The sequence below is a fragment of the Cyprinus carpio genome, chromosome A23, assembly GCF_018340385.1.
Source record: "Cyprinus carpio isolate SPL01 chromosome A23, ASM1834038v1, whole genome shotgun sequence".
In the NCBI taxonomy this organism is placed as follows: domain Eukaryota; kingdom Metazoa; phylum Chordata; class Actinopteri; order Cypriniformes; family Cyprinidae; genus Cyprinus; species Cyprinus carpio.
The window spans coordinates 10,114,015-10,134,330 of record NC_056594.1 but is presented as its reverse complement, the minus strand read 5'-3'; the positions used below and the strand labels follow the sequence as shown (position 1 = coordinate 10,134,330).

Sequence of the window (20,316 nt, the reverse complement as noted above, 5' to 3'; positions counted from 1 at the left end):
ATAAATAATATAAATAAAATTAATAAAATAAGAAAAAACAATGCATAGGATATATAGAATAATAAAAATACATAATATAATAGGACAAATAAAACAAATAAGAAACTTAAGAAAAACATAAATAAATAGGATCATCTATACCCTCTCCAGCATCCTTGGTGTTGACCGTGAAGACTGCAGGCTTATTAACCATGCCATGAATTAGACCAGGACCATAGGCAGTCACATGACCACTGTTGACATAATCCACATAGAACTGCAGTGGACTTCCTAAGAGGCAAGAGGAGGAATTCATAATTTAACCTTATTTTTTTGTTTGTTTTTATTCAGACTCAATATATCGATTAAACCAAAACATTTTTAAAGCATTTAATTCTCTTGTAAACTTGTTAGTATGGTTGAAAAAAGAAACCAGTGACCAATCACAGGCTCTTTTACCTGGGATGTGTATTCCATCGTATTTGATGTCCATCTCATGCAGACCAGCCTCAGTTGGGGCGTATTTCACGGTGACTGTGCCGTCCTTGTTATCTGTAATGTCAGGCTTGGCCACTTTTCCAGAAGGCATTCTTACATCACCTTTAAGGCATCGGGTACACATAAGAATCCTCTTATAGAAATCAGGACACTTCTATTTGATTGATTTGTAGAGTAGAATACCTGTAATTTCTCCTTTCTGGATGGTGAAAGGAATGACCAAGTCGAAGGGTCTCAGTCCAGCTACGTCCAGTCCGTTCATGCCCAGCTGCCTGTCTGTAGCCTGTGAGGAAGGAGAGGGGAATCAGACAGATCAAAACGAACCATGAGGTGCACACTGAACTCAGACTGCCATCAGAACCTGAAGATCTATAATTAACGGGTTTGTTTCTGAGGTTTACGTCAAGTAATCCCAATTCAATATTACCTTTTATTCCACTGTATATTTCATTTACTAGGTCATGAGTCTACTGAAGATAAATGATCAATGGCAGAAATAATATTCAACTGTTATCCTGATAATATAAAATTATGGATTATGTCCATAAGTGTATATTGATTCTGATGTCAAGAAAACAAACATTTCGTATACTGTATATATCAAAAATGGAGACATGACAAGCGCACAAACAGCAGACATGACAACAGTACCCTTAATAACAAAAACAAAACAATGATAATGGAGATGAGGATGATGAGGATGATGACGCAGCCACCAACACTGTGAGAGAGAATGACACTCTAATGAGAGATTGCAGGATCGGTCAGTCACTGACCAATCTGGGGAAGGGGTGGAGAAAAAGCCAAGCAGACAAGTGATAATGTGACCAACGATGATGTACCACACACAAAAACAACACTAAATGCCCACACAAAAGACGATGACAGTGTCACACACACAGCATAAGCTCGGCAACAACCAGCCATTTTGTTCAAATGTAGATTCCCCACATTTATTGATTTCCAAAATGGCTGTTATTCTTTATTTCAAAGAGAATGTATTTAAGAGTCCACATGAAGGCAGAATCATTGGAAATGAGGTGAAAAACCCTGAACCGTTCAAATGTAGATTCCCCACAGCAGCACAGCAGGAAAACAGGAAAGAGGGTGTACCCATGGCTGGCCCATGTTGGGCGCGTAGGCGTAACCCTGAACCTGGAGGAAGAGGAGTAGGACTGGTGTGAAGGGGGTAGTGAGTTGGGACTGATCGGGGACTCGTCAGTAGCAGAGCAGGAAATGGAGGCGGGGAGGAAAGAGGGGTGTGTTAGTGCGGGTTCTGGGTCTGCTGCATTAGTTGGTCAGGAGAGGCACCTTCCAAAGCCTGAGACAGGGCAACAGAATCAAAGATGGTACTGCTGAAATCCATTCGTTTGAAATCAACAAACAACCAGCTCTGGTAACTTTTTCAACATGCCTCCTTAAATAACAACCAGCTCTGGTTCAAAGCTGCTCAACCAGGAACCCGCTTTAAGAGATCTAGATTCTTCCAAAAACAACAGTTCATTAAAAATTTTTTTAGGTTTTTTATGAAATGTGTTTTTGTTTTGTGTTAGGAATTGGCTGAAATGTCACTAAATGATGTCTGATATTTGCCTCAGCACAGTGTTTCAACTGTAAACTTAAGATTAACTATTTAAAAAAAAAAAAGAATAATAACTTCTTTATATTGCTAAACATTCTTTATATTGATAAACAGTTAAGTTAACAAAGAAGAGTTGAGTTAAAACAGGGTAGAAATGCTGGTATACGGTATACAGGACTGGTTATCATCACTCAGATTTAAATAGTATTAAGTCCTCAATACTTTTTAATTTACTCAATACCTTTGGATTTGATTTTGTATTGTGAGTTTTTTCTTTTTTATCTGTTAAGTTTTTCCTGGTTTTCCTTAAAATCGATGATCAAATCTCTCAAAAATCTCCTAGATCTAAACTGACCGATTGTTCAAAAGACTCCTCAAGCTCCAACTGACAAAGATTTGAATTTAAACATTCAAGCTTCAATGTAAAATCTCTCATTAATATGCTGAAACGTGCTAGAAGTAGTATTAAAACATGATAGAAACATGCTATAAACATGTTGCATAAAATTAAAAGCATTTAGGCTAGAAGTTTACTTTGTTGGCTTGAAAAGCCTTGTCTTTATAAACTTCAGTCTATTTTTTTAAGAAACATACAGACAGTTTCTTGAATCTTATAGAAATCACAAAATAAATTTGTCTTCAATTTAATACATTATCATTCCCAGTTTCTGTAAACAAAGTTTGAAAACAAGCAGCGCTGTCATAATTACAGCAGAAGAAATACCAGAGAAAATATCTATGCCAATAATGTTGGGGGGGGGCTTTGAATTTTTTGTTGTTGGACAATGAGGGGCCTTTGAGCCTAAAGGTTGAGAACCGCTACCCTACAGGAAAGAAAATCATATGGTTTTGGAACAACACGAGGATGACTATTTGAATTTTTGGGTGAACTAATACTTTAAATTGCATGTTGATGCTTACCACAGTGTTACTGCAAGAATAAGCTATGAATTCATTCACACTGTAATGACGGTTTTGCACTAAAGGTTCACAGGGTATGTTTAACACACTATCCCGCTGGAAAGGCTTCCCTGTGAGAGTTCAGCATTTGAAATGAATATACAGTGCTCCATATGAACACAGGATCTGTGTGGCATATATGTACCGTGACTTGGAAGGGGCTGTTGGGGATGTGTTCTCCACCGAAGCGCACACAGATGACGTATTTGCCAGGCTGGGGAGCGGTGTAGAAGATGTCAAACGTTCCATCCTCATTTTCAACTACGTCCACATCCAGCTCGCCTCCATCCGGAGTGCACACCGTGCACGTCACCTTGCCCTTCCCAGCCGCCTTCGCGTCCACAGTGATGACCGTCTGCTCTCCGATCTGAATAGTTGGACCAACTCCAGCTCCTACAGAATACAGAGAAAGGTTCAGTAACAGGTAATGTGCAGGCAGAGGTTTTGTTATTAGGTAGTTTAGTACCCATCTCTCCAGAGTTACATTCCACCATGCACTAGATGCAAAATGTCTGAAGCATCAAGGCAACAGCTTTAGAGATTTAGGATCAATCATTTAAAAAGATCTGCTTCTCATCTAGACCAATGATTCTCAACCAGAGAGCCGTGGCACACTACAGGGCCTCAGCTAATTTCCAAGGAGATCACATTATTATTATTATTATTATTATTATTATTATTATTATTATTATTATTATTAACACATTAATTCCTGATTCTCTCTCAAAAAAAAAAAAAAAAATGAATGGTGGTTAATTCAATATATTAGAACTCTCCGTTTGTTTTAATATAAATCTTGAAAATGAACAGCTGTTGTCATCTTTACATTAAAAATACTAAAAATAATATCTTAGCCTTTATGGGGTGGGGGACTTTGGGTCTAAAAGGTTGAGAAAGCACTGATCTAGGCATCTGTTCCTCCTCGGTGACTTCAAAATGATAGATCCACTATCCTTTTTGTCTGCTACCTTAATTTCCAGAGCTGTCCATTTAAAAATGCGATCACTAATACAAAAGAAATATACGAAAGCTGAGAAAAAAAATAATAATATCAGTACATGTACATTCCACCATACAGGCATAATAAAGACCTGTTAAGTTAGTCATTAGTCACCTGCAGTCAACAACTACTTGGCTGTTGTACTTCAGTCATCTTGAAATGGCAGGAAACGCAAGCTTATCTACATACTGTATGAATTATGTCTTAGCTATAGTAGTGGATAGGATTGCAAATTATAAGGCCTTTAGTATCGGACACCGTGCAATTCTGCATGCAGTACAAAATAACAAGACTAGAGCATTATTCAAAGCGCTTACCCAAACCGTGACCTCCAATTGAGACTGAGAGACCGTGAAGCAGAGCGAGAAAAAGTGAAAAAGTAACAATCAGGGCAAAATACAACAAAATGTGTGCAAGAGATAAAACAGAAGTGAGGAATGAAGTGATGGGAATGTGAGCAGCGCTGCACAACAGGAGGTGTGTTTCTGGGTGGGGGATGAAGATGGGAGCAGTACACCGAACAAACTTTACACAAAAAGATAAAAATCTGTTCCCTTGTGACAACAAACCTGAACACTGAGGTTTAGATTAAATGGAAAAATGGTTCCAAGAAAACAGTGGAGAGTCATCAATACATTCATTTTCCAGTGGCTCTCAAACCACGGAATTTATTTTGATCCCTCCACTCAGTGTGCACACTGGCAGACCATCTTAAAATAACAGAAATGGGAAAATAAAGAGGCACATTGAGCCTCTTCTTTCTATAATATGGACATCATGCAGTTTGGATTATTTTGCAGAGAAAATAAAGTATTTTGAAAAACTTAAACTGCAATATTTAGCATTTTTTGCTATACATATATTGTGATAATAAAACCATGTAAAAAATACAGGAATTTTCACCAGATGATTTGAATAGTTATATTTTTAAAATCTGAAACTTTTTTTGATGTGTGAACCATAATTTTAAGGGTTGACTATTCAGAAAAATTAAAAAAAAAAAAAAAGTGGTTGTTTTTACAGCCAAATTCTCATTATTTATTTTTGACATTCAATATTATTGCAAAATAATTGTTTTATTAAATAAAAAAATACATAAATATTGCAATAATACTACTGCACTGTGAAAATGTATGTACAAATTCTGTTGTTTTTAAATGTGCTATAGAAATGATCGACTGACTGATTGATTGAAAAATAAAGTACAACAGTAAAATCACAATGCTACTATTTATATTCTAATATTTTTCATTTTCAAGTGTTAAACATTATGCACTGTCAGTTTCAAAGTGAAGCATGGCACCGTGTGCAGCTCAGGATACAGTGTTTCAGCTGTATTTCATGTTTAATTCAATAAAGATTACGTAATATTTGATTATCACTAGAGATGTAAATTAACTGCGAGCCAGTTGAAAATCGATTCAAATATGTGATCGGTTGAGATGCTAAACAAAATCGCGATACAATTGGATTAGGAGTTTATATGAATATATCTCTGAGAGGAACTGACTATTTTTCTTTTCAGCTTGCCTCTAAACAATGAATATTAAAGTAGTGTTCATAAGAACAGCTCTGCTTTGTTTACAGCGTAACCCAGGAAACACTATCATTGCTGTTCACCAGCGCCACCTGCTGTCAGAGAGTGAATCTGCGTCTCATTCAGCTCGTCTGGCGTTTCGTTCAGATCTTTTATGAAGTAGAGTTTCAAAAAACTAAAGTCAGACCATACTGTTTTTGCTTAAAATTTCTAAAAACGGTTTAATTTAGATTAAAAATTACTTCAATTAAAATCCATTGGTTGCCTCTAATTTTAAATGCAAAGAGCACTGACAAAGCCTTAGTTTGTTCATATTAAGAGATTTCTTTTATTTGTGCAATTTATGTTTGATTTGGGGTTTGTTTTAAAATTTCTATTTATTTGTGTTATATATCAATTTCACAAAGAAACGTGCAGCAACAGCCTAATAAAATGACACATATTCATTTACTGCAGGCATGTGATCAGCTAGAGACAAAAAAAGAAGGAAAATCTGACCACGCCCAAACCACGCCCACAAGCCACGCCCCCAGCACTCATTATTAAAAATATATATTTTAGCACATTAAAAGATACAGCTTATATTGTAAAAATGCATACTGTCCTGTAAAAAATAAAGCATCATTAAATAATCATGACAACAATATAATAATGTATTATAGTTAAGTATGTAGAATTGTTATTATTATTAAAGTAACTACCAAAAGTTTGGAAACATTACAATTAATGATTTTGAAATAACTTTCTTCTGCTTAATTTATCTGATCAAAATAAAGTAAAAAAAAAAAAAAAAAAAAGTTTTTAATATATTATAAAATGTAATGTTATTCCTGTGATGCAAAGCAGAATTTTCTTCATCACTACTCCAGTTTCCAGTGTCACATGATCTTTTAGAAATCATTACAATTTATTTGACTCAAGAAACATTTCTGATTATCATCAATGTTGAAAATTTTGCTGCTTCCTATTTTGTGTGGAAATGATGATGCACTTTATATATTTTTTAAAAATTGTGAAGATAAAGTTTAATGAACAGCATTTATTTGCATTTATCAAATATAAAGAAATCATTTATTAAATAGAAATCATTTTAAAATGTCTTCACTCACTTTGTCACTTTCATGAATGATGAATAAAATTAATTTCTTTCTTTTTTTTACATCTTATACAAATGTTTGAGTGGTATCATTGTTTCCACAAAATTTTACATCTTATACAAATGTTTGAGTGGTATCATTGTTTCCACAAAAATAGAGGTCGGAAAATACGTATGTCTGAATGATCTCTGAAGGATTATGTGACACTTTTGTAAACAACTACAGATTTATAAACGTTTCTAATGACGAATGTTGCGTTCCCAAATTCAAATTAAAGCGGCTCAAACCAAGCGCAGCACTAAGAGTGAACTGAAACAAAAACAGTACTGTAACAGCAGACATGTAGCCCGTCACACTACAGCCTAATATATAATTACAGCACAACATGTTATTCCTGTGTATTCCTGTTACCAATCTAAAATTCTCACCGCCATTCATAAAAAGTTTCAGCGCTGATTCTGCCTGTGTTTGGTGCTTTGAATCATTTGAACACTTTAACTGTCCTACAGACCGCGCCGCGAGCTCGTGCTGCGCTCTCAGGACCATTCTGTCCATGATGTTTCTTTTCGCAGTTTATTTAGTTAATAGCTTAAGACGATTTATGCGATTTCAATCATGCAGTAACCAACCTGCACCCCCCCCTACAGACCAACCTGCCCCCCCCCCAAAAAAAAAACTCAGATCTAGCAAATCACATGGGTTGTCCCTCAGAGGTCAGAAAATACAGAAATCTGTATTTATACGAAAAAACAAAAAAAATTCAAATCCCTGTTACTGTATAATGTCTTCAATCTCAAAATCATGAGAAAATCGAATCGTGAGTTGAGTGAAATTAATCACATTAAGCAATTCCAATTACATATTGTTTTAATTTCAACAACATGCTGCCCTACTGTATTACTCTGTATTTAGAGCTCAATAATTAAGTTTGAAATGAATGGATAGGGGCCTACAATGAGTAGCAATCAGTAATGTACAGAATGGTCATTTATTTTGACTGATACGCCTGGAGCATTACATACCTGTGACTGTGCATTTGCTGGCGTCTCCCGTTGGCAGAGCTCTGATACGATACGGAGAGTATGGGATCTCATCACCACCGTATTTGATGAGAATGGTGTAGCGGCCAGTCATGTCAGGCACATAGGACACAAGATATGTCCCATCCTGATTATCACGAATGTTAGCCTTCTTTGGCTTCCCTTCAGGGTCCTAAAAACAAGCATTAAGAACAGAACAATGCATAAAAGGTTGAATGAGACCATGGCAGCTTTATAGCTTTGAAGAGAAGCATCAGCTCACAGTGATCTGGACAGCCAAAAGTCCCTCTCCTGCATCTTTGGCATCAATAGTGAACTCCACAGGCAGACTGGCAGGCACGCCAGTGGTATTCAGACCAGGGCCGCTGGCACGGACCTTACTAGCATCATGAGTAGGCAAAACCTTCAGCTTATAAGGACTGAACAAAGAGAGAGAGAAGAGTGTGTGAGAGAGGGGAAATAAACAGCAGGGAAGGACAGGGACCAGGGGAGTTTAAAAATGCACCAGGCCTGCTATAATACGAACTCCAGTAGTCAATGCCAACACCATCGAAATTCATTGTACTAAACAAATATCCTGTAAGTTTCAGAATTGAAAACGTCCTTGTTACTGAAATAAAAACTTTTATTGACACCAGGCCCAGCGAACGACAGATCCTGGAATGTGCCTATCAGACAAACACCTTATCAGATATCAGTTAAACACCGCCTCCACAAAAGAATATCAACGCCCACTTCTGTAGCTCCACCCACTGATTCGCACATGACATAGTAGTGAAATAACATAAGTGGCGTTCAAGCAACCAAGCAATAAACATGCCGTTGAAGATCGCAAAATATTGTCTTCAATGCTGCATGCCCATAAAAACAGAGCATCTCTCGAGCTGGCCACTAAACATTTTTTTGTGAAAACTAATTTCGATTAACAGGGTGGCACTCATTGATCTGAATCTGAGGTTACCTGTGTGGGATCTCTTCATCCGCATACAGGACATTAATAGAATAAGGTCCTTCTCTGGTGGGTACATAGCTGACTGTGTGAGTCCCGTCACCATTATCCACCACCTCAACAGGCTCCACAACACCTACACCACATAAACAGTAATCAATACAGTCCTCTAATTCAATGCAGGGGGAAAGAAAAAAAGCCAAATTAACAAGATGATTCTTGAATCACACTCCCACCTTTGGGTCCCTGCACTCGGACCTGTAAGGGAGCCACTCCAGCTTTGCTAGCATCAACAGAAAAGACCTGTGGGATATTGGCACGCACATTGTTTCCAAGCCCCTGACCCTGGCATTTCACTTTAGTTGCGTCAACAGTATCATGGACAGGTACAGAGAAAGGGCTTCCTGTGGAGGGAAAAAAAAAAAAAAAGATTTAAAAACAAGTAGTAAATAAATAAATAAAATGAATAAAGTGATTTTAAAATGATCAAGAAATATACAAAAGAAAAAGAAAATAATATAAATAAATAAAATAAATAAATAAATACAAAAAACAAACAAATAAATGAATAAATATTAGTGCATGATCCAAAAATGCTGACCAGTGATTGGTTGGCCTCCATAGGTGACATTGAGGTTGTATGTGCCTGGCTCATATGGGATGTATTCAACACAACAGCTGCCATCTTTGTTATCAGTGCAGGACATTTTGGCCTCAGAAGGTCCTTCCATAGCCAGCCCCAGTCCACCTGTACCAGCCCCACTGCTCAAATGACAGACAGGGAGTGAGGCAGAGAACCTTACAACCAGACCTACTAATGCAGTGACTGATCTGATCGAGAAAACAGCAGCTTAACATTAAAACAAGAAGCCGAGTGCTGAATCTACCCACCGGGTCTCCACTGTAAACTTGTTGGGTTTGTTGGTGATGCCAGACTGAAGTCCTGGACCATGTACACGCACACGTGCTGGGTCACAACCCTCGGTCACAGGCACACGGAATGGGCTTTTGGGAACTGGGGCGTTATCGTATGTAACCTCAACATTGTGTGTGCCTATTAACATATAAATTAACAATTTATAATATTACAGTAATACCACAATTTTACATTTTTCAAAAGTGGTGCAATACCCTTGTAAAACTCACTGCCATGATGCCAAACTGTTTTATATTACAGCCAATAACAAATATCCAATACAATTCTATACCATTTTGTCTAAATAACAAAAAAAAACAATCATGTTAAAAACTACAAGTGAATTTAAGTTTCATGTGAATTTGAAGCCTAAAAAATGGTTATTCATTCTGAGATTTGCTAAGGATTATACTTAGCGGTGTTATTAAATTTGTGTTTTTAAAGATAAACTGTTCGATAAGCTTTAGATGAAAATTAGATGACTAAGATAATCTAAATGTAAAAATAGGAGAAATAAGCATGAACAATGAAATACCCCAGACTAAAACTCACCCTCCTCATAAGGCGTGTACTCCACTTGGTAGGTGCCATCTCCAAGGTCTCTGATCAGAGCTTCAGTGCGATTGCCTGATGGGTTATTGATACAGGTCTTGATATGATTGCCACCCGTTTTGGTGAGAGCACGAGCATCCACAGTGAAATCGGTAGTGGCTTCCCGGAAAACACCTACAGCCAAACATTCAAAGTGACTAAATGAGCAAAGACGAGAAGCACCTGCCAAATTAACCTGAGAACAGCACACTACCTTTGCCTTCCACTCCAGGTCCAAACACTTTCACTCCAGTGGTTTCCACAGCAGGCTCCACATTGAGTCTGGCTGGGAAGTTTGGCACATCCTGATCACCGTAGCGGATGGTGAGGGTATAAGCTCCAGGGTACAGAGGGATATAGGTGATGGTGTATGTTCCATCCCCATTGTCCTGAATATGGACCTCAGCCTCGGTGCCATTGTCTGAGATGATCTCGATAGTCAGCTCAGCGGGACCAGCATTAGTGCAATCGACCACAAACTTTCCTGGCTCGCCCACCTTAGCTCGCTCCAGACCTGGCCCAGAACATCGCACCTACACATGAGAAGAGACGTTGGGATATGAATGAAAGAGTACATTGTTCTACTGCCTAAGCCAATATGGGCCCAAGACGCCAAAACCACTCACTGAGAAGTCCTGCAACATTAAGCAAATTACAGTTTATAGAATAAACACCCCACAAAGAGCTTGCCCTTATGCGTTTTTGTGGTCTTGTTAAAACTGCAATATTTAATTCCTAGTTTGAGCACCATTACCAAACTGCCTCACCTTAGATGGGTCAGTAGGTGCAACGGCTTCCACGGGGAACGGACTGCCGGGGATGGGGGCGCCATCATATGTCAGTTCAACCTCATAAGGTCCCTTATCTCTGGGGATAAAACGGACCTGACTGTTTTCTGGGCTCAGGCCTGGTTCAACTTTACAAGGCACCGATTTGCCGGATGGACCTGTGACCTTGGCGCCAACCTTGCCCTGACCACCTGCTCCTTTGGACTTGACCGTGATCTCCTGATCCTTTCCAACAGTCATTGCTAGAAAATAAAGAGCAGATAATTTTACTTTTAAATGGGTAAAGGTGATTCAATACAATTAAAAGGTTATTTTTGCTTTTCTCAATACATATCGTTTCAAAGCAGCCTCACAGATGGTTCAATGTTACTATCAGTCAAAGAAAGTCTGAAAACTCTAATTTGAATCTCATCCTTTCCAACAGTCATTGCTAGAAAATAAAGAGCAGATAATTTTACTTTATTTTTTTTACCAGGTTTACTGGTCACAGGTTAAGGGATGGGTGGGATTATACAGCAAACGGGCTCTTAGGAATGGGATCACCACCATATGTGACATTCAAACCCATGTTGCCCTACATAAGAAAATAAGCACTTAAATTGCACCAGTACTCAACGGCTAAATAACATTTAGAAGACCACAGTTAAAATATTTAAACATTACAATATACATTCAAAAACCAAGCATTACCAGTCATTGAGACTGAGATAGCAAATGTGCACTCACCTGTTGAACAGGGGTGTATTTAACAGTGTGGGTGCCGTCATGATTATCGATGATGTCAAAGTCATGGACCGCCTCTGCCTTGGTGGGTCCAGTGAACTGAGCATCAAGTCTAGCTTTGCCTGCGGCCTTGGTGTTCACAGTGAAGTGAGTGGGTTTGTTCAGCTCCACACCTGAAGAGAAATAACAGCATTTTTTTTTCCCATTAGAGATTCTCCTTTAAGCTAAAGACAAAACTAAAGGTGAAAAAACAAAAAACATTTATCAATGCAGGAAATCATAATAAATAACTTACTTTACATATTAAAGGGGGGGTCTAATGCTATTTCATGCATTGAGTTATTTACACAGTTTAAGAGTTAGTTGGATTCTCATGCTAAACATGGTCAAAGTTTCAAAAATGAGTTGGATGTGACAGTATTTCTGTGCCAAATACATTCCTTAGTTTCAGAGGGGTTTTTTTTGGAATATGGCCCTTCGTGACATCGTGAAGGGTGGAATTCCTTGTACGGGCCCTTCTCCCAAAAGAGCACATGCACACAGCAACCAGAGAGAAAGCAAGAGCAGCCCATCAACATGCTTCGTTCAGGTTACACAAGTCGTCAGCAGCGCTGCACAGGACTTGATCGAGAAGAAGGTGGGGTTTTTTATTTGAGGGAAAGATAACCTTGTTCAGCTTCCCAAAGAACCCAGCATTAAGGGAACAGGGGATGTAGATTGTTTTTCTGGGGCAGCAACAGAGTTGTGCTCATGTGTTTGTTTGTTCCCATAATTTCAGTGACAGATGTTTATTAATAAAGGCCCAGTTGGACACTGGATTTGCACACTGTTTGATACTGAAGGATGGAGCTGTCCCAGCGATACAAGATCCCAGTCATGAATCGGAACCTCGGGCGTTGAGTAAACCTGCATCAAATTTGTGTGTTTTGTTGGCAATCGGTGCAGAAGTGCATATAATGTAAACAACATGAACATGCTTGTGATTGTTTAGCTCCGCCCAAGGCACACCTCCAGGAGCTCGGCTGTTTTCAGAGAGAAGCGTAAAGCTGTATCTTTCTTTTATAAATCTGATGAAACTAAAGACTCTTCGGAGATATGAAAGATGCAATACAACTCTATAGGTACTCAAGATTAACATGAGACACCAGAAACTGTGTGTGTTATATCCCCTTTAAATATTTTTTATTTTATTAAATACTTTATCTCACCAGTACGACTGAGTCCAGGGCCCTCTGCTTTAACCTTGCTGGCATCATGAGAGGGATCGACCTTGATTCTGATGGGCGTCAGGGGAATGGTCTAGAAAACGATAAAAGTTTGGATAAAAGAAACCTCACTAGACCATTTACCACATACACTTATGTGTCTTCTTACCTGATCAGCAAACAGAACCATGATTGTGTAGCTGCCTGCTCCGGGGGGGGTGTATTTGACAGTAAATGTGTCATTATCATTTCTAATGATGTCAAAATCGATGTCAGCTTCAGCAGGTCCCACAACACCTGGAGCGCATTTGATGCCTATGCTGATGTCACCTACAAAGACAGAGGACAAAAACAACACTATTAAGCTTATTTGCCTATGACATGAAAATATTGGTTTACATCTAGTTCTTTAGAGTTAAAGTTCTTACCCTGTCCTGCCTCGGCACAATCCACGGTGAAGTACGTGGGGTCAAATGCCTTCAGACCAGTCTTGGCCACTCCAGGTCCTGATACTTTCACCTTATTGGGATGGCACCCTGCCCCAATGTTCATCTACACACAAAAAATAGTAGTAAAAACACATTAAGACACTTCTTGTTAGTAATTTTAAGGATGTTAACCATATCTGAATGACTACCCACCCTGAATGGGCTCTCTGGGATGTTGACTCCGCCCCAGGACACCATCACAGTGTGTTTGAGTGGTTTGCGAGGGGTGTAGCTGCAGCTGTATGTTCCGTTACCATTGTCCTTCACCTGCACATCCACTGGGTTTCCATCACGGTCCTGAGAGGGAAAAAGTTTGTTAGCGCTTTGATTTAGAGAAACCAAGATCAGTCATGATCCATAAAGCAGGATTCACACCTGAGCTTGAATCTTTAGAGGAGCTTTGCCACCTAGTTTGGCATCCACAGTGAACTCTGCTGGTTTGCCGACTGAAAGGCCAGAGCTCTGCAGACCTGGACCATGAGCCTTTACCTGAATTAAAAAATGAAATGCATCATAAGAATTACCAACAGACTTATTTAGAATATGGACAACCAAAAATTCATGTTAGGAATAATTTTTCACATCGCTAGATCAATTACCTTGTCAGGGTAAAAGTCTTTTCCTGGAGCAGGCACGATTTCAGCCATGAAAGGGCTGAGCTGGATGTCCTCGTTCTTACAGAGCACATGAACTGCATATTCACCTGGTTCTGTGGGCCAGTACCTCACATCACAGGAGCCATCTCCCTTATCATCACATTCGATCTTAGCCGGGGATGGGCCCTCCACTGAGAAACCTGAATGGAGAATTCACAAATTCGTTTTGGATTTAAGAAATACACTTGTATGCTGTTCAAACAGACCAATGAAAAGTCAGAGCTAGTGAAACATACCCAAAGTGCCCACGTCATCCCCGACGGCTTCCACCACAAAGTCAGCCGACTTGCCTACCACACCACTCTCTAGTCCTGGACCCCATGCCCTGACCTGCTGTGGTCCTGCTTCAGATCCAATCTTCACCTCAAACGGACTGGAAACAGGAATAAGCAATGGACATTTAACAAGTCTGATCACTACATTATTATTAGGAGCGGATTCAATTATTAACTGTGATTTTACCTGCGTGGAATGTGTTGTCCACCCCATGTGATCGTGATGATGTAATTCCCAGGTGAGGTGGGGTAATACTCAAAGCTGTACACGCCATCTCCCAGATCCTTCTTCTTACAGGGCTCCTCAAGACCCTCTGCATAATACATTTAGCTTTTGGTTAACTAGTTCATAAAACATCTGTACTGTAGCATAAGTTAAAGCACCCTTTTATGCCATTTTGAATATTGCCTTTCATGCAGTGTGAAATGTAGCTGTATGTGAAGTTGAATGATAAGTGCACGATAAATAAAGTTATTGTCTCCCAAAAGAAAGAATGGAGTCAGAAGAGCCTAAATGAGTCGTTAGTATTTCGAATCCCACTTCTGTGATGGCTACACATCACAGGGTAACATTTGCATAATTCCCACCCATATTCTACGTTGGCCGGCCGTAAACAACTTGACCCCACCCACAAACAAGTAAGTTTACTGACGACTGCTTATCTAATCTCAGGGAGTTCAACGTGGCATTCACACAACGCTTGCTCTTGAAAGATGGCTCAGGACCAAATGCTCCACTAAATCACAACCTGTAGGTATGATAAATAATAGATGTTTATATATTCTATCGAGTGTTCAAAATAGGGAACTATGGCAATAGGTGTATCATTTCTGACACGCGCTGTATGCGGTAGACCAAGCATAACAGACTGGGCCATCTGACCAATCAGAGAAGAGTACACTTATTGCAAGGAGGGGTTTAGAGAGACTGAATCTTTGAACATCTTCAAACGAATCGTTTGAGAATCATTGGAAAATGAGGTGATATTAAATTCATATTTTGATAAAAATGTAAGGGTTGTTTGACCTTACATGCATGTAAACCTATTGTAGACTCCCAAAACAATATTAAGAACCTTAAAACTGGCATAATGGGACACTTTAAGACATAGGGCTTTGGCACTGTGAACGTGAATACAAGTATGGCATCTACTCACTGGGCCCTTTGATGGTGACTTTCAGGTCTCCAGTGCCAGCTCCCTTGGTGTAAACCTTAAACTCTGCAGTCTCCTTGATCCTCAAGCCTTTAGGCTGCAGACCACGGCCCTTGGCTTTACACAGGCTTGGATTACAGGCTGGTGAGAACAGACAACCAAGTCAGTACAAATTTGCAGTTAACTGTGTGCCCTTCTATTTACAAAAAGAAAGTATTCAACAGAAAAAGCAACATGCCAATTAGTAAAAAAAAAAAAAGTCACTGTGAGATATAAAGTCACAACTTTGAAATTTGAAGTCACAATTGAGAAATACTGTCACAATTTTCTATGGATGATTTTTTAGGCAGAGGCAGAAAAGGGCTTCCAAACTTTTTCCTTGCATGAGTTATTTGGTTAACAGCTTTTACTGTATGTGGGCATGACAGGATTAAAACATGCTAACTGTCTGTAAAGAGATGTGTAGTTGCTAGTTAACAAAATATTCTCATGTTAACATGTATAATGTCAAGAACATACCTTCAAAATTGTATTTATGTTTAGTGTTATTTCAATGTAAGGCTTTGCCACATAGATTGTCATTGTATACTGCATTACTGTAAACGTGTCTTGTATTTACAGACTGAGTGACAAGTTGAAATGTATGATTTCTATGATTTTAAAAAATAAAAGCTGTATTTCATCTCTGTTCTTCAAAAAAAAAAAAAAAAAAAAAAATATGATTTCGAAAACATAGGAGTATATTGGGGGAGAGATATTAGGCTCTGCTCATGGTGTAAATTTTTATCTTTATTTGTCTTGATCCAAACAGCCTTCCTAATAAGAGGAAGTGGTAAGAATGACTATACAGTGCTGAATAATACTGGTGGAAAACCGTCTGATAATAAAACGCTATTTTTAATGTTCCATTTGTCTACTGCACCACACATTACAGAGTCACAGGAATTTTGCAGATAACAATGTCTAAACGTGTCTCCTGAGCAACAAACATCTATTAGCACTTATATGGGCAGTTAAACATTTTCTGGTCAGTATAATCAGTGGTTGAAAATTATGCCATGTAATTTCATTGGCATTTTATTAATGTAAAGTGTTAGCAGCCTAAAGTGAGGGGCAACTGAAAATAACAGGACATTGACAGAAAAGCAGCAGGTCAAGTACCCAAGACTTATCCAAGGAAACAGGAAATGATACCAAAAGCCAAAGGGAGGCCGATCCAAAGAGAAAGGGAGAGATACCAGTGGATGTAGACGACACCCGTCCTTCAAAAGGAGAGACACAATTGCCAGTGAAGAAAAACAGAGGAAAAAGACAGCAAGAAAAAGCAATGCAGACAAAAGAGCATGCAGCAAGGAGAGATAACAGAAACCTAAACTTTTATCTGAAGTTTTATACATACTATTCAGTTGTAATGGCCTTTCCATGCATCATTAAAATTAATCCCGTGTGTATATCCCTCCCGTCTTTCACACTGAATGCATTCATGCTTAGCCCTTCTCTGGTTCTTACCCTCTCCCACATGGACAGTGTAAGGGCTCTTGGAGATCTGCCCCCCAGCGAAGGTGATATAGATGATGTGCTGGCCCTCAAGAGTGGGCTTGTAGGTGCATCGGTAGCTGCTGTTGCCTTTATCCTCAACACTGCACTCAACAGTGCCCTTCTTTCCACTGGGGTCCATAATGACCACCTCAACCTCTCCTACTCCAGCACCTGAGAAAGAAAGTCTCTTTTTTTTTAAAAAAATATATATTTTTCTTATATACTCAATGAAATCTAAAACAAAAACTAAAATGCTTATTTTGCATTAATGTTACTCATTTAGATAAAATAATAATAACATGTTTATTTTGCCTATTTATATCTTTATTTAGCTAAAAAACAAAAATGTTTATATACTTTATTTTTAGAGCATCATCATCTGCAACCAAAATAAACAATGTAAGATATACTGAGGGCAAGTACCAGCTGTGTAGACATCAAAGTATGTGGTCTTGTTGGCGATGTTGCCAGCAGGCTCAAGTCCTGGGCCCTGGGCAGTGACCTTGCTGGAGTCTCCCTGAGCCATTCCCACATCCACCTCAAATGGGCTCTTGGAGATGTGTTGCCCTGCAAACAGCACTGTCACCTAGGAGAACAGAAACAGGTCTATTAAAAACCAGGCAAGAATGCTTGCTGCCACATTGGATATCACAGTGTTATTTTTTGTTGGGACGTTTCAGGTTTCATCTTTTACAGGTAAACACTTCTGGGTACCTTGTGTTGTCCAGTGACTTTTGGTACGTAGAATACGGAGTAGGTGCGGTTCTTGTCATTGTTGGCTGTAACTTTGGCCTCCTCGCGGTGGCCGGCTGGGTCCTCCACGTAAACCAGTACTTCGCCCTGACCAGCGCTGATGGTCTCAACAGTGAACACTGCTTTCTTCATCACAACATTACCTGTGGGCTCAATACCTGCATGGCACAGAACAGTACTCACGATTCTTAACTTTCCAAGAACAGGGTTTCAAATGATACTGAGACGATTAAATAAAACTGCAATAGGCAACTTGTCATGGTTTACCTGGTCCATAGGCCCGGGCCTTTTTGGGGTTGAGTTTGGGCCTCAGGGGAGCACCAGGCTTGAGTTTGGCTTTGGGGAACTGGGACAAGTAAGTCATAACAGAGTGCTCGTCCACATTTGGATCAACGATTTCTTCTGGAGTGATCACCTGTTAAAGAAACAAGGCATGCAGTTTAAGCCAAACCAACCAAAATGCATGCAATTTGTAAAAATGTTGTAAAACAAGGTTTTACTAAGTTTTCATTGCATGTTATCTTGAAGCCACGCCCACATGCCGACGGGAAGTTTTTTTTCATACAAATTGTGAAGTCTGTATCATAGCATAACATCAGCCCTGGGGACGGAAACGTCTAACCACATGCATAACCAATGGCACGCAACATGCCAGCTATGGCACACCATTAGCTCACGCAGTGACAAAGAAACCTCATTGGGTAGTTTCGATACATCAATAGACAAAAAAGTGATTTGACTCAGTTCCTTATTTGTCTATTCTTTCAAAAAAGCACTACTATAACACTAGGTGAGATCGCATACTGCAACCGTTATGGCCAAGGTGAAAACAGCATGTGGCGTGACAGAGCCAAATATTTTTTCATTTGTTTCCTTTCCAATTTCGGTCATGATGAAACCACAAAACCATAGTTGCTGCACTGAATAAGAAACATGCCAGGTAGGGGCTCTAGAACATTCTGTTCTTTGATTATTCAGGAGTTAATGAAAAGGCAAGAGATGACTGAACTAAGATAAAGTACCTGAGGAACACCAAGCCAGTCATCAGCCTGCTGCATGGCCTCCCTGGCATTGTCCACAGGCTTGGTCTGGTCCCAGGAATCCCAGTCTGGACAGAGACCTGCACACCAAAATGAATTAAAGGTGTTTGAGTTGGATTAACTGGATTCATTTCCATGAATCAGTTGAAAACGTATTCAATGTATTATGTAAAATCCATGCAGGGCCATTTTCCAAACATTTATGCATTCAATTTAATAAAAAAAAAAAAAATAATAAAATAATAATAATAATAATAATAATAATAATAATAAAAAATACTCATATATACATAAACAATCTTAGAGCAAATGTATACATTTCAAGCCTATTGATCATGATTCCAGTATTCAGATAGGCTGACTATGCCTAAAAGGAATACCAAATTTAATACTAAAGACATTCCCAGACCACTAAAACCATGAAATCTCTCAATCCCCCCAAAAGCCATCTCAGATCTTTTACCAGGAGCACAACTGTCCACCAGAGCACCAAGGGCTTTCCCTGACTGCCAGTCCCGGCTGAAGTTGGTGATGGGCAGCTCGGGCAACTTGTTCTGGATCCATCCGAGCAGCCTCTGTTTGGGTGTTTTCTGCTTGCTTTCTTCAGTCTCCTCCTCCTCGTCCCACATAGGCATGGAGATGGAATAATGCAGAATCAGAGTCCATATCAGACCCAGGATCAGCTTCAGGTTCCCATCCACTATGGCCTTACTGTCTGTAACACAAAGACAAGAGTTACAGAGTTTGCCAAATTACATTGGAGTAATAAATATTTTTAATCATCTGAGGGCATCTGTATCCATTAACCTGGAACAAATCATCTTATAATTCAGCACAAGATGGTGCAATATGTTGCAGACCATCCTACAAATGGTCACCAAACAATGAAGTGCTTGCAACTGCACATTGGAAACATTCAGAATTAAAGCTGGCATGACTTCAGATTCAGAGTGTAGATAATCAAAGGAGACATTTGTGGATTACACAGTCTAGGTGGTTGGCACAGTCCCATTTGAGGATTATTTCAGGATTTATGATTTAAGGATGGATTTGTTTATTATTCAGTCTAGGTGGTTGGCACAGTCCCATTTGAGGATTATTTTCTTTAAAAGATGGAAATTAGTAAACCCACTAGTTTCAACATCAAAATCTGAACATCTGATATACAACACTTTTCACACTTCCCTTTCCCTTGCTATTTCTCTTTAAAATATTAGTTCACTTTCAAATTAAAATTTCCTGATAATTTACTCACCCCCATGTCAAAGGTTTACATCTTTCTTCAGTCGAAAAGAAATTATGGTTTTAGAAAATGGCCGATCGTTTCGCTAGATAAGACCCTTATTCCTCGTCTGGGATCATGTAGAGCCTTTAGAAGCTGCGCTGAAACTTTGACCTTCAACCGTTTGTTAGCAGTTGAAGTCCACTATAAGGAGAATAATCCTGGAATGTTTAAATCAAAAACCTTGATTTCTTTTCGACTGAAGAAAGAAAGACGTAAACATCTTGGATGACATGGGGGTGGGTAAATTATCAGGAAATTTTA

The 20,316-nt window shown here is 39.0% G+C and overlaps 1 pseudogene; it reads right to left on the bottom strand.

The window, feature by feature from the left end:
- Positions 1-20,316, bottom strand: part of LOC109048732 — a 42,332-nt pseudogene that overhangs the window by 5,396 nt on the left and 16,620 nt on the right.